The sequence below is a fragment of the Colias philodice genome, chromosome 13 (genome assembly GCF_061535455.1).
Source record: "Colias philodice isolate Cphi_HAF_F1 chromosome 13, ilColPhil1 Martin Lab GWU primary, whole genome shotgun sequence".
In the NCBI taxonomy this organism is placed as follows: Eukaryota; Metazoa; Arthropoda; class Insecta; order Lepidoptera; family Pieridae; genus Colias; species Colias philodice.
In genome coordinates, this window is record NC_143098.1 from 528,939 (window position 1) to 543,615 (window position 14,677).

Consider the following 14,677-nt stretch of genomic DNA (forward strand, 5'->3'; position numbering starts at 1 on the left):
TTAAAAACGAGTTATTTTTTAAAAACTTACCCAATTATAAGAAGAAAATATAAGTTTAACATTTTTGTTGGCTTTTTTTAGATGATTCAATTATTGTTCTGTATTTATATAAACAAAGAGTATAATATCATTATATGCACTTAATGTGTTAACTGTATTTTTAATATCTATTGCAAAAAATAGTTCATTTCCATAGAAATATATTAGTATCCCAAGTTAACTGATAAATACCTTTTTTAAAAAATATAAAGATTTGTTGTTGGAGATTTATTGAAAAAACGATTTAAAAATAATAAGGAATAGAGTGTGTTGTTTCCGTGCAGTATTCAATTAATAGACCAATAGCAACACGGCATTAATGCCAAACTGTCTCATGTCGTCACTTGAACCAATGACACTAAAAGAGTTGTTCCTTTAATAATAATTTGCCGTATTTTGGGATATAATAATTCCGTAATTTGGGAGTCGTTTTCGACGGAGGCCTTAACTTTGAGAGACATGTCACAGAAATAGTGAGTAATTGTTTTTTCCGGCTTAAGACGATTTACAAAATTCGCGAGTTCCTCAGTGTCGATCTGCGTGTTCGACTCTGTGAGGCTGTCATTTTATCGAAGCTGAATTATTGTGTCGCCGTATATGGTCCTTGCCTTTTGGAACGATCTCAGCGACTCATTCAAAGGTTGCAGAATGCCTGCACTCGTTTCTGCTTAAATATACCTCATCGTAGCCACGTAACTCCTTTCATCAATTCTCTTAACCACCTGAGAATTAAGAACCGTCAAAATCTTTTCTTGGCTTGTATGATGTTCGACATTGTAAAAACTAAAACGCCCGAATACCTTTATGCTAAATTGTTGTGGCGAAGTCAAACAAGCAGAAATGAGGTCAGGGGTGTAACCAAGGAGTTGTCAGTGCCGTCACACAAAACTGCAGCATTTCGTGGGAGTTTCAGATACGCTGCTACCAAATGCTGGAACAATATACCACCTCCTATTAAATGTCTGCAGACTAAATTTAGCTTCCGACGTGCATACAAAAAGTATCTCATGTCGCTTCAGCTTCTTTCCCCGTAAGCCGCACTGTATCTATCTTTGTATCCCTCTTATTATTCATTCCATATTACACTTGTATAAACATTATTTTTTAATTACTCTTCTGTCCTGATCTTCTTGTGACTTTTGAAATGTATGTGTGTGTATGTATATACCAACTTTCTTTCATCCTTGCATTTAAATCTTTGTAAATAATACCATATTAATAAATATTATAATATTATAATATAATATTATTATATCTATTTATACTGCCTATTATATTATTTTTTATTTTATTTCTGGTTTAAGTTTTTTCTTTTTTTCCATTTTTTTGGTTCCATCTGCCTTCTGGGTTCTGGCAGAATAAACAGCGTCATGAGTCAGCCGACTCATGACATATGCTGAGCCAGGACCCTTTCACAGCCATAACACTTATTAGCAACCTATTTACTTATTTATTTATTATGTATTTAATTGTCATGTGTTTGGTGTTTTTTATTTGTATTTTTTCTATGTTAAGTATTGTGATTGTCAGTTGTAATAATGTGTTATTTTTGTGAATAAATGTTTGTCTATTGTCTATTGTCTATTGTCTTTATGCTCATGTTAGAAAAATGACACAAATGCGTTTATACTAAAATAGTGTTAGGACTGATGGAACAAAATGAATTAAGACTTTATTCAAAAAGTATAACTACACATACGTCTTTGTGTTCGAGGGTACTTTTGACTCGAGACGAATAGTTCCTTTGCGATTGCCTTAAATGATGGATAAGGTAACTTATACCGTTAATCACACCCTACTTATACCGTTTGGGTCATTCGAAAAAATGGGTTAGGACGCAGCTAGAGATATGACCTTTTGATATGTTGTGTATTTTGACGAGCTGAATCCAATGGTGCAATAAAAACCAAAGGGAATAACTCGTATTACTCCCTTATTCACTGGAGGCACAGAAATCTTCCCTAAGTAGGTTATAAATTATAATAGTTGGTATCTTCAGATTAGTATGAAGCGTGCTTTTACAATCAAATAACTCTTCATGATATTTATTTCTTTCTTTCATATAAAACACTTATTATTTACAGTACTTTAAGTACTCATAAGTCAAAATGTAGACATAATTATCGATTTGGTTTTTATTTATAAAAATATATGTAATATAAGTACTAGTAACTAACGTGATTTATTTTAACAGAAAATAACTTTTCGGCATAAATTCACGAAAATTTTCATACCAATTGAATGACATTATGGCAATTGGCAACAGGTGGTGCGTGAAGTATTTAATCTACCGTCACGGTCTTGACGGTTGTAAAAACTGGTAAAAACCAAATAATTGACAACATTACTGAATACCTAACGAATCATTTGTTCTTATTTCTGTTGTTAATAACTTGCTGGATAAACAATAATAATATTAGATCCCACAGCAGGATTAGTGCGGCGATCATCGCTTTTTGCTAAAACCTTTTTGCTAAAATGTATAGATACTATATTTTTAATAAGGAGAATATAATATATGGACTATGGTGCCAGTCAAAATTTGGCTGTAAGCATTTTTTTTAATTGTCAGAAAACACTTCGTTCACTTGTTAATTGTTATTATTTATTAATATCTTGTATTATCGGTACTATTGAGTGGTTGGGAATGAAATTTGACTTTGAAAACAGCTCGATGGAACGCAGTGGAGTTTAGTCGGTAGCTACTGCAGCAGTCTGATCTTATGACAAAATACAAACGTATGAAGTTATCATATTTAAATGTTTGTGGTAGACAGACATAGAATAAATGATTTTTATGAAATTAATCACGTTCAAGCTTTCGAATTTCTAGCGAAGTCGCGGGTTAAAGCGAATTAAAAACACAGATTAAAAAGAATATAACAATCATTGTGTTAAAAAATGATATGTAGCAAGGTTGGCTTTAGTACGCATAAAAGATTTTCTCTTGTTTGTTGTGAAGATTCCCGCCATATAGATACCAGATAGACTTTAGCTAGGTAGCCTAATTACCTAGGTATAATTAACATTAGTGCCGTGTGTTTTAAAGTGATTTTTTATGACGCGTTATGAATCTTATCTCTTGTTTAATTTGTCTACACGTGCGCATTACTGAATTAAACTGAAATGTTTTTCAAATATTTTTATTATTATTTTTGTATCTTCTTATAAAGAAAGTAAAACAATGTATGTAATAAAATAAAACAATTTTTACGGTGCTTCAAAAAGTACACTTATAAGCTCTCAGACCAGTCATGAGAGATTTTTAAATTCACAAGGATCCCGTTTTTTGTCCGCAGTCGTATTAGTAAGGATAAAAAATAAAAAAATGATGTGTAAGTACCTACTTCTCAAATCTCAACATTAGTATGATTGACTTTCCGCTGTATCTCTGACTGTCTGTACTACATCTATTTATGCATAGATAATAGATATTAAAAATTACGCAACAGTAATTAACAGATTTTGATAAGGTTTTTTAAAAGTTGTACAGAAGGAAGGAATTATAGAAGGTAATATTGGTATAGATAGTTATTATTATATTATCTATGGATATATTAATAGATAGGTAGGTATGTATTAATAATAAGATTATAGCATCACATTATACGAGTTACGATAAAATTAGAAATGTATTTTTACACGCTTTATATTAGCTTCACCTGTATGTTTGTTTGTTTGTAACCGACTTCTTTGGGCGCGATTTTGACCCACTTTAAACGGCCAGATTTCGTTCAAACTTTGTAGATTTATTGAGGACCGATGACAATACAATAATTTGATAAAATTTTCTATTTTTTAGTTCGGTTTTCTAAGAAAAGCGTGTTTTTCAGTTTTTTTAAACTATTATTATTAATTATATTACGCAATTGCATTTTGAAACTCTTCCTTAGATTACATAATTATTAATTAGTAATAAATATTAGGCGAAAAAAATTAATTCAATGGCATTGGGCTATCAATGGTTACTACTTACTACCTAATTAATAACTTATCGAAATAGGTATCGTCGGATGTTTTTGAATATCTGATATTTTTATTAATACTTTATACAATACCATATAACAAGAAAAAATTTAAATCACTCACCGTAAAAAACTACCGACTGAATTACTACACGAAAAAAATCAAACTCACGGAATGATATGACACAAAACAATGACAAAATGGTACTAAATGACTATCACAATCGACTATTTGTTATTTGTATCTTTACTACCTTAAGCTCAGCAAACTGAGATAATGACTTGCGCTACAATAAGATTATTTTTTGCTCACTGTCAATGAAAAACATGTATATTTAAATTAAAATACAAAGATTTACATATTGGCGGTAAAATAGCGTGTCAATGACCTCCGTTTCGTTAATTCGCGCGCAAACTTCCCGCGTATTATAAAAAAAAGTTCCTTTTTTAATTACGTATGAGTATAGAAAGAATTATTGCCATTTAAAAAAAGATGAACTAACTTGCTTAAACTTTTTACTTATTTCTTATTTCAACTTTTTACTTATTTCAATTGAATATAATTCACAAATCACATTTTCAGAACTGTAGTGAAACAAGAGACAGACGTTAATAATTTTTAATTGTGTAGCTTTGTGATGAAAAATATTTGTTCTCTTAATTACGAATACAAGGCCAAACTTTCAGTATCACATTCTGAATTCATGATAATAAAGATAATAACAATATAAAAGTATAATCAAGTCATGCCGAAAAAGTAACATCATTTCATTTCATATTACGAAAACTATAAAATCATCCTTTATATATTTTATTATTTCTATACATTTAGGTATATTGGGTCAAAGAAAGTTGCATAAAGTTAATCAAAAATAAAAAATATAGGGCACTTTCCGTGGAAGTGACAATCTGGAAAAATCCAAATTAAAAACTGCATGACATTATCAGCTGCTATGAGTGCAATCTCATTGCATTAGTTTGCACATCTTCTAGACAATAAAGAACGTACTTAAGGTAGGGTTGCCAATTAACGTAATAAAAAAATAAAGTACCTACCTAGATACAGTCAAATTAGAATTTTACACAACTTTCCTCGCCTCTATTTAAGGTGATGAATTAATTTTTCTAACATTTACGGCCCTTTTTAAACCTTCATAATTTTTATATTATTAAAGTTGTCGTGATGAAAATTCTTGACAAGAAAGTTCAATAGTAACACAATACGTCTACCGTTTTAGAAACATGATTCCATGATATTTTCTCGATAGAAAAAAAATACAAAGTTCTCATTGTTATTTTTTTTTAATCTCTGGCATCTTCAAAATAACAAACGTAAAGTTACGACTTTTTGGATATTAACTATAAAATATACAACCTATACGTCTACCGATTTAGAATTTTGAAATATGCGATGGTTTTGAAATAAACAAGAAATACTTGAAATTAGCGCGCGACCAGCCAATATAGCGAGAGCCGCCCTGTACCTTCCTACCCCGATCGCTGCACGAGTCATTCCCGCTACGGCCGTCACACGGGGAACTTGTGTCGCTCGCGCAATCGTAAAAAAGGGTGACAACACAATAAGACAAAATGAGATAAATGGGGACAATAAAGAAAATAAGAAGAAGAAACATAAAGGTTGGAGGAAAAAGAATACTTACAATTGGAACAAATTAATGAAGTAAGTTGGTTTTATTTTAAATTTGATGATAATTGTATTATAGACGATGTTTGATATGTACCCCTGTTTTAAGTACATAACGAATGTGTAAGATTTTTTCATTTATAGCATAAATAATCTTTTCAGAAATCCGGAATCCAGAAGGAAAATAAACCCACTGATTGTTCACAATGTGAACCCACTCCTTCGTAAGTACCTTTATTCAGTCAAAAATGTATGTTATCAACGCTCTACTGGTTTTATCGCATGATTCTATTTTTAGCAAAAAGCAACAAAGTGCAAAGAAATAAAAAATCATGGTGAACTTAGTGGAAGTATGGTGGACATAATATGGAACAGGAGCTCATTGGAGTAGTATTATATTTAAAAAAAATACGAAAAAATTTCAAGAATTACATTTCTTAGTAGGTGGTAGATAAGTATGTTGTAAAAAGAATTTGATGTTGATATTTATTTCATTTATACTTACTACACCTGTGCGGGAAATTGCTTAGTGCTAAAACAGGTTTATATTCATATTTACATAGTAATGTGAGTTTTCATTTCGAAAAATTTTGTGTAAGTATATTAAATTGAGTTCCTGGGTGATCTGGAAACACAATTGGGCCCGGAAGATGGCGCTGCAGTTCCTCCTAATCACATGAACCGATTTGGATGAATATTTGTGTGCACATTTCATTGTTGTGGGATGATTGGTTGATTCGTTTTCACATTAGCTAATATTATGTATTTTTGTTGTAAACTTAATTTAATGTTTATAATACTTGGTATAAATAAGCCAGTGTTCGTCTCACATTGCTGTACCTGCCTACCTACCCTACCAGGGCCTAACTTTGTTCTGGCTATTTTATTTTGATTATTTGTAATGAATAATTATAATTATAATAGAGTGCAAAAAATAAATACATGCGTCAATATATTTTGTGTTTTTTTTTTAAACAATTTTTTTATTTAAAAAAATATCATTCCGACCGCGGCTTTGCCCGCGTGGAATTAGGTTATATCGTGAATCCTGTTTTTTCCCACAGAAGTGTTCAGTTCGGATAAAAAGTATCCTATGTGTAAATCCAGGCAATTAGCTATATTTTATCAAAATTGGTAATGTAGTCTTGACGTGATTAAGTAACAACTAACAAAAAAAATGTTGTGTGGTTTTATGAAACCACGGTAAAAGTGAAACTGTTCGAACGGTTCCGAACACTGCTTTGTGTAGCGCATGTCGCGTGACGGTCGGCTGCCGAGTAGGTATATCCTATAGGTAGGTATAGGGTATAGGTATACCTACTCGGCAGCCGCGATACACGCGACATGCGCTACACAGACCAAAAAGTTTGAGACGATGTAATAAAAGTTTCACTTTAAAATATACAAATTAACATCCAAAGTTTCGCATCAGTTTTACTGTATTAGTGATATCTTCCACTCTTGACTTTGACTGAGAAGAATTAGGGTTTATAGCTTCTTTCAGAAATAGTACCTTTCATTTCTGGGCATGATGTAATATCTACGTCAGCATCAAATTCTATCTAAATCAATTCAGTAGTCCGCGTTATTTTGTACCATTTCATTTTTTCAGAGTAACAATATTTTTTGTTATTTTAAAGATTATTTATAACCTGTATTATTTTGTACATAATAAAGTAAACATTACGAAATGATAATAATTATTAATAATGTCTAAGTAGTTGTTAAAAAGAAGATTATTTGTTTATAAGCAAGAAAATAAAACCAATAAATCAACAATTAAATAATTAATGTATGACAATATTATAACTGTATGACGACTCCATACATGTTTGTCCCGAGTCGGCCAGCGGCAGCGCGGTGAGTTTGCAAGAATGACTTCGCGCACACCCGCGTTCGCGATAGCGAGATATTAGACTCCGCCCGCCAAGCAGTGGATTTTTTTTTGTGTATCGTCTTAATGTGCATCTTTTAATAAGACCTAATTACGTTTTGCAGACCTGTATAAAATCTCATCAATATTATAATTCGGCGTAGATTTTGAGATCAGTGCGAAATGACATGCGAGATTGTATATGTATTAAAAAAAATAATTTGGAAAATCCAAAAGTGCACGCCTCATAATTTTTTTTTAATAAATATTTATTAATTATTATTTTTGTTTATTTAATAACAATTAAACCACATCGAATCAGACCCTGAAAAATGAAAGGGTTCTATTCCTGAGCATACTCAAGCGTAAGAGAAAAAAAAAGACTCGATTAGTAAAGTATTTCGGTCGCTATCGTGTTAACAAGAAAAAGGATCCGCACATACAGACACACGGACGTCCAAGACAGAACTTTTTTAAACTGTTTTTTAACTAGTTTAAATAACAAAAATGACATCAAAAATATCATGAACGTTAAAAATAGTGTTTTTTCTTAATATGTGTGTGTATGTATTATCTTACAAGTGCAATGTATGATACATAAAGACATTTTAAGTTTGAAAAACCAGATGTTTTGCGCGAAGTGACAGTAGTACCCACCTCAACGCTTCGCTTATGAGGCGTGCAAAAATGTGTGCGTGTACTAGTGTACACACATAAGAAGTGAAACTTTTTTATGACCTTATTTTTCAAAAAATAATTTACTATATGCAACTTTACAGAAATACGTCGAATCACGCGTGGTAGGGATAAGAAAAAGATGGCGCGTAACGGAAAAATGTCACGCGTAACGAAAAAATGTTACACAAAATTTTTTTCCAACCCCGATAAAAAAGTTTCACTTCAAAAATAAACTTAAAGTGCTCTTAAAAAATATGACGACCTGCTACATACATTGTTTTGAATTTCAGTGCGCTATGTAAACAATTTCCCAGTGCTACCCTACACATCTCTCCGCAGTTCTACCGCCCTGGTACATTGTTTTGGGTTACGGGGCTGTTTGTAAACAACGGGCGTGGCTTATTTAGCTGAATCGGCAAAGGTTGGCACACTAAAAACTTAACTTTATAAAATACACTTTCTAGGTCTTTACACAAACTCACGGAATAAACTCCAAAATTTAATCGAAATCGATCAAGCTGTTTCGGAAAAGTTTGGATTACAACACTTGTAACACGATGATGAAGATATATTTATGAAAAGGTACCAACTTGCGTTAAGATAGGTATTCTTTTAAAATTAATTCATAAAATATCAAATTATCTACTATATAAAAATAAGTCGGGTTTTCCTTCCTGACGCTATAACTCCAGAACGCACGAACCGATTTCCACGGTTTTGCATTCGTTGGAAAGGTCTCGGGCTCCGTGAGGTTTATAGCAAAGAAAAGGTGTCTCTGGTGGCGAAACGGAGTTCGCCGGGTTTGCTAGTAACTTCTAAATTACAGTTTTTTAATAGAAGCAACCCTAAAATGTGCACTTGGATACAAATCATATAAATACAAGATGATGTGGTAAATACTGAACAGCAAATGATATCTGTCATTGTTGAAAGAAGAATTATTGCTTATCTCAGCTATTGACAGAAACAACGACCGAAACTATTTTGGCTAGAAGAGATTTTTGTCTAGACAAGATAGGTATCTATAGTTGTTGATAAATATATAATAAGTTCTTTAGTGTACCTAGTAGAAGTTTAGAGGTGTGAAAAAATATTATTTCACGAATTTAAAACTTAATAATTATTGTAGTTGAAAGAAATTAATAAGGTTATCACAAATAGAGTTCAAGCACGTTTCCTTTTGAAATATGAGAAATATAAATAAGTTTTTTTTATGTTTGGTTTCTTTTGGATTACACAGAGATTCATTAAACATTAAATAAAAGATGAAATAGAGGGAAATCCCTAATTCACAGTAACTCACTTATCTTCCTTATTGCATGACATGCATTCATACAAAACGTGCCGACGGGTTAAAAGTAGGTATGATTGAATCAGTACCTATCCTCAAAATAAAAGGTAGTAAGTATAAGAAGTTTATTGAAGAACGATTGGGATGATTAAATTAAGCAATTAGGACTGGCTTATCACGCGATTTTTGATTGAAGCCTATATGACCCAGGGGCCAGGTCTGTAATGTATTTCTGTGCCAAATCACCTTAGTATTTAAAAAAGAGTGTGTGTGCCGAGCACACGTGTAAGAAGTGAAACTTCTTTCAAGATTCAAAGATAAAAAAATCGTCGTCTTAGGTACGTGACGTGACGGTATTGCCATGACGCGACCTTGAATTTTTACTCTAAACTTTCGTGTTGACTGCTAAAGGCTATTTTTGTTATAACGCAGCAGCCTGTGCGAATCTATGACAAACGATTAGTTACTTAAATATAAGTAGATCAATCACTTTCACACATTTAAAAAGTGTTACTATGTTGTTATTCTTACTTTTTAGGGTTCCGTACCTCAAAAGGAAAAAACGGAACCCTTATAGGATCACTTTGCTGTCCGTCTGTCCGTCCGTCCGTCCGTCCGTCTGTCAAGACCCTTTTTCTCAGGAACGCGTGGAGGTATGAAGCTGAAATTTATATCAATTACTCAGGTCTACTGTCCCTTGAAGCTGTGAAAAAATCAAACTTCTAAGCCAACGCAATCAAAAGATACAGCCGTTTATGCCGCAAATTTTCGACACTTGCAAGGGAATCAAAACCTACAGGGTGCTTCCCGTGAACTCAGAATCTTGAAATTTGGTACGAAGCAACGTCTTATAGCATAGATAAAGGAAAAATTACGAAAACCATAAATTTTTAGTTACATCACATAAGTAATATATTTTTTATAATAATTTTAAACTTATTTGTACGGAACCCTCGGTGCGCGAGTCCGACTCGCACTTGGCCGGTTTTTTTTAAGCTAATTACATCGTTACTGTTAATGAGTAAAACAAACTAATGATAAAATGGCAGCTGATTAGCATTTTAAACGATGACATTAACCCAAATCTTTGTTTTTTTAGTGCCTTGATCCAAAATTAAGTAAATTTGTTTATTATACGATAAAAATGTTAACCGTATATAAATACTGAAACTGTGTGAAGGTAATCCAGTACTAAAAAGGAAAATGATGATCCTTTTTTCATGCCTTGTATGTAAAAATTGGTCCGAAAAGTAATAAACATTTGATTTGTGATGACAATGATATAAAAGTTTATTGTTAAATAAAATATAGTAACAAGGACAGTACAAAGGAAAGAAATAATAATTATAAGATTATTACCAAAACTAAAACTGATATTAACTTCAAACCTTATAATATCACGTTATGGTCGCGACTCGCGAAATTATCAAATCGATCAACATCAACAAAAAGTTCTTAAAAATAACAGAAATTTTTGTATACATCGTGAATCGTGATTATTATTTTATCTTATTTTGAATGCGAACCGAAAAATTTGTTGAAGCAATTGCTTGCAAATATGCATTGCATAAAAATATAATTTACAAGTTTTGTATATGCAGTTCATTGCCTCAAAACTGATTGAATTGAGATTCGTTAGTCACGAACGAATGATGCGTTTTGATTTTGCACTTATGTTTGTGACGGAGAGATTTGTTAATGGATAATAAATACAAAATAAACAATTTAAATTTAACACAAAAAAATAACAATCATACACAATGCCCTTTTTCTGATTCAAAGATGAACGTGCTAATCTTAGGAACAACTGGACCGATTTGAAAAAATATTTCGGTATTAGATGGTATTAGATAGACCTTATAGATATCGAGGAAGGCTATAAGGTATAGCCTATATCATCACACTTAGACCAAGGAGAGGAGCAATGCGGGTAAAACCGCGAGGCACAGCTAGTATTTGATAAACTTTTATCATTTGGCCTGGAGAAACTTTGAAACAATTGATATCCGAATAAGTTCCTAGGTATATAGATATTCAAAACAGTTTCAATTGTAGACAAAAAACATTTAATTATTTTAGAGCGTAGAGGTAGTTTAGAGCCAGGAGAAGGACATAGGATACTAAATATGTAATATACATATATTATTATGTACCTACCTATATCTACTTTCGTAATAGGCATGTAGATAATGTATTTATCCCCTTTTACTAGTCGGTAGTTTACCATTGAAGTAGGTACGTACTTACTTTTCGAAGGGAAAGTACAGATATTTATTAGTATGTATTATTTATTTAACACTACAGCCTATTACGGGTATTTACTTGTGTAGGAAATTGTTAATATTTACTTACATTGTAGACTACTTCGAGTATCACTTGAAGTACTTCCTTTGTAATAAGTCGAGATAATGCGACATATTAAAATTATTTATTACTATATAAACTTCATTTTAAACAGAATAGTTATTATATTTATTTATTTTTTAATACAGGTGTTTTTTTTAATTATTTAAAATTATTTTTTTCTAAGCTATTTGAAAATGTAGTACCTATATTTCTGAAAATGCTGATCTAATTTTGAAATAAATCTGCAAATGCGTAGAAGCATATTTATATACAAGTTACCTACTTATCGAAGTTTATTAGTAAGAAAATGAATACAAAGTTGTTGTTACATAATTAGAATTAAGAGCTTAAGTCGAGATTTCCTATAAAACTGATAAATTACTTAATACTATGTACCTAAGTAAGTATCTCATTTTATGAACTATAAAGTTTATTCGATACGTCTTAGCAAATCTATATGACAGTATTATAATATTATTTCCTCTATACACTATCTATGAATGTGAGATTTTTAAATTAAATGATTTAAGTTTAATTAAGTTCTTACTTCTTACTTTTTGCCAAAATATTGCCTACAGAACCCTATTTAAAATGTTAGAAATGTGAAATATCGGTACGTCTCTCTTCTTCTCTTCTTCAAACTAATGAACCGATTTTGGTAAAATTTGGTACAATTATAGTTTGAGAATAAAAAAGGAATCTCTTTATCTCGAAAATCCTACGGGAACGTGAACTATGCAAGTTTTAGCTTTGACTACGCGGGCGAAGTCGCTGGCAGAAAGCTAATATTTTTAATTTATAGATATTAGATATTAACAACAAGTAATCAATTCATATTAAAATGCTTTTAAACCTGTATCACTTGTAATAAATTACTTCCTTGTATGGCGCAAGGCCGTAAATGTTCGCAGCATTTTTTCTGCCATTTAAAAGCTCAAACATATTTGTATTCTGTATAAAAAATAAATGATCGGTTGTATTATTTGTTTTATCATCTTAATAAATAAAATATAAATAGAACTTAAGCTTTTGTATTGGTAAAAATAAATAAATATTTGCCTAAGTTTTTGAGTACCTATTTATACAGTTCCTATTGTTTTAATTTTTTGCCTGTATGTTTCGAGTAATCTAATAATTTGAGCTTGCTTTTTATTAGCACTCAAATAATCACTGAAACAGTAGGTATTATAACATTATAACAATATATGAAAAAACCTAAATTTCTTGGTTTTCACTTTTCATTATTCATAGATTCTAGAAAACTATAGTAGAGCCATTTTAATAGGCAACATTTGACAGTTCAACAAAATTCAAGAACGTAACCTAGTAACGACGACATAGAATAAACATGATATTTCGTTTTGTTAGAACTGCACATTTGCTTGACTTTTTTCAATTACGACTACATATTTATAATAATAATGACCGATACAAGTCATTTTAAGATTTCATTTTACTGATAAACCATTCTAAACATAATAAACAATTTCTGAATTGAAGAACTGACGTCATTACAATTTTGTGTCAATAAACCTTTTTTCTTTTTAAATACCAGAGACGTTACTATAAAAATCGAAATCTGACATCTAGAATCGAATGCATTGATTACTTGTGAATAAAAATCATCATAAATTAATAAATTCGATTGACAAATGTTTCAAATATGTATCGATTAAATCACTTTAATCGATGTTTTTACGCAGGTTACCTCTCTTCGAAGATAAAATTGATAGACGTCAAATGTTGCCTATTAAATTGGCTCGACAATAGTGCACTAACTCAAAACTAGTGCACTAGTTCAAAAGTATGGCAGCCTGGTACATTGTTATGACTTATGACTATCGGTATCGTATGAAAAATGAAAATAATTCTACAACGCTTATGCTTCTATCAATTATGTCATCCTAGTACATTGTTTTGAGTTATCGAGCATTATGTAAACATTTTATGTATACTTTAGTGTGCAGGCTTCAGCCATTCAAATAAAAATGCATTTTTTTCAAAATAAATTATGGCGGTTGCTGAGTTATATAAAAAAGTCTTCTACAGTTTTTTACCCGACTGCCAAAGAAGGAGGGTATGTCTTTTCCTTTGTGACCACCTGTAGCCTAAACGGCTTGATGGATTTTGATGTATGAGGTATCGTTAGATTTGTCTTGATTACGGGAGTGTCATAGGATACATTTTATCCTAAAAGTCCCACGGGATAAAGACATAATAATATTTTTTCTAAATTTCCCTTTAAAAAAATATGTATGCGGTATCATTAGATTCATTTCAATCACTCTTTTTTTAGTGTGCAGTCGGGTATTTTGTTTTTTTAATAATTTACTTGTTGCTATATAGATCACATTATTTTCGTATTTAAAATTCTTGCCAGTTACAATACGGATTTAATTTTACGGTTACGGTTATGGATCAACAGCTATTATTATGGTCGAAGACCAATTATTTTTATGAAAGATTTCACGATATGGAAATTTAATAAAGTATATATACAAATCAATCTTCCATGCAACTAAGAAATACAATAAAATATTTTATTTTTATGCTTTGCTGTTTGTGAATGTTAGACTACAAGCCCGCATAGGACAAAAATATGGGTCAAATGAACCACCAGGGGACATATCTAGAACGATAGCAGAGCAAAAAATAATAAGATTCATCACTATGCCGTCACTTGTAAGCTGTCCAACTGAGTGCAGATGAGAATTGAAAAGTACAGGTAGACTCGGTAAATTTTGGTCATATATTTTTGTACGGCATTCTTAACCATCGATAGATCCATTAAAAATAATAAGAAACCGCTCAGTGCCGTACAAAAATGTGGGTCCACCAAG

At 31.4% G+C, this 14,677-nt stretch overlaps 1 protein-coding gene and 1 long non-coding RNA gene across 2 annotated transcripts in view; one reads left to right on the forward strand and one right to left on the reverse strand.

The window, feature by feature from the left end:
- slif (cationic amino acid transporter slimfast) overlaps positions 1-14,677 on the reverse strand; it is a 51,807-nt gene that overhangs the window by 22,187 nt on the left and 14,943 nt on the right. The window lies entirely within an intron of this gene.
- LOC149483154 (uncharacterized) lies at positions 5,119-6,299 on the forward strand. Its single transcript, XR_016316527.1, has 3 exons — positions 5,119-5,685; positions 5,812-5,873; positions 5,948-6,299. It is a non-coding gene; the product is annotated as an uncharacterized LOC149483154 (long non-coding RNA).